This window comes from Etheostoma cragini, unplaced genomic scaffold (genome assembly GCF_013103735.1).
Source record: "Etheostoma cragini isolate CJK2018 unplaced genomic scaffold, CSU_Ecrag_1.0 ScbMSFa_4011, whole genome shotgun sequence".
Classification (NCBI taxonomy): Eukaryota; Metazoa; Chordata; class Actinopteri; order Perciformes; family Percidae; genus Etheostoma; species Etheostoma cragini.
This window is the reverse complement of record NW_023268339.1, coordinates 1-1165: the sequence shown is the minus strand read 5'-3', so window position 1 is coordinate 1165 and position 1165 is coordinate 1. Positions and strand designations below refer to the sequence as shown.

At 32.8% G+C, this 1165-nt stretch overlaps 1 long non-coding RNA gene across 1 annotated transcript; it reads left to right on the top strand.

Annotated features, from left to right (window-relative positions):
- The first annotated feature begins 174 nt into the window (after nucleotides 1–174).
- LOC117941008 lies at nucleotides 175–1046 on the top strand. The gene is made up of 4 exons (XR_004655848.1): nucleotides 175–308; nucleotides 390–454; nucleotides 844–869; nucleotides 987–1046. It is a non-coding gene; the product is annotated as an uncharacterized LOC117941008 (long non-coding RNA).
- Nucleotides 1047–1165: the final 119 nt, after the last annotated feature.

Genomic DNA, 1165 nt, shown 5'->3' with positions numbered 1-1165 from the left:
GGGTTAGGGAGAGTACTTCATAAAGGGTGAGGGTTAGGGAGAGTACTTCATAAAGGGTGAGGGTTAGGGAGAGTACTTTATAAAGGGTGAGGGTTAGGGAGAGTACTTCATAAAGGGGTGAGGGTTAGGGAGACCACTTCATAAAGGGTGAGGGTTACAACAAATCTTCCCATTGAACCTGAACGCACCACGGCACACGGAGATCTCTCTAGATCCACCCACTGACCTCTCCTCTGTTCCTTTATTTAAATATCGTTTCAGATTTTGAACCGATGGATTTGCTGCAGAAGCAAGTATTTTCCCATCAGGTAAATCTGCAGTAACCATGGAAACATTACGGAAATAAGATGAGTTGAGTGTATAACGTCTGTACGTACGTGTGTCTGCAGGACGTCTGGAGCCCGACTCATTCAGCGTGGAACAGCTGGGCCAGATCCATGAGCCGCAGGTCTTCGTAAGTCTGCCATGCTTCTTTTTTTTAATTGTTACATTTTCAAATTTTCAAATTTTTATATTTAATACATTTTTCTTTTTAAATTTTTAAATTTTTAGATATTTTAGATATTTTAGTATTTCATTATTTCATTATTTTTTTTTATTATTTATATATTTTTTATTTTTTAGATTTTTTTCGATAGTTTAGTATTTCATTATTTATTTATTTTTTATTTTTCATTTTTTATTTGTTAGATATTTTAGTATTTTATTATTATTATTAATATTATTATTATATATATATATTTTTTTAGATATTTAAACTTTTTAATTTTAAACCTATTCAAGCCCCTGTATATACAGGTATGTAGAAAAAATTTCATCCCTTCTTTCTCTTTATGACTGCAGTTTGCAGAGTGGAATCGCCCCTGAAGGTACAGTTTGGATTCATTTCCTACTAAATTATTAATATGCTTATGATATTATTGTATTAATTATTGGGAGATTTACTGTAACTGTATTTTGATTTTCTTTTTTTTATTTGTCTGCAGCGAAGAGCTCCTCCTTCCAGTCCACTGACAATTTGTATCCGCACTATTCAGGTATTAAGAAAGTGTTCAGAAAATTAGGTTTGATTATTAGAGGGTAATTTGGTGTCTGACAACATTATGGGATGGATCCCTACAGAGATAGACCTTTTAGTTAAAGAGGAAGATCCTTTTAGTTTAAC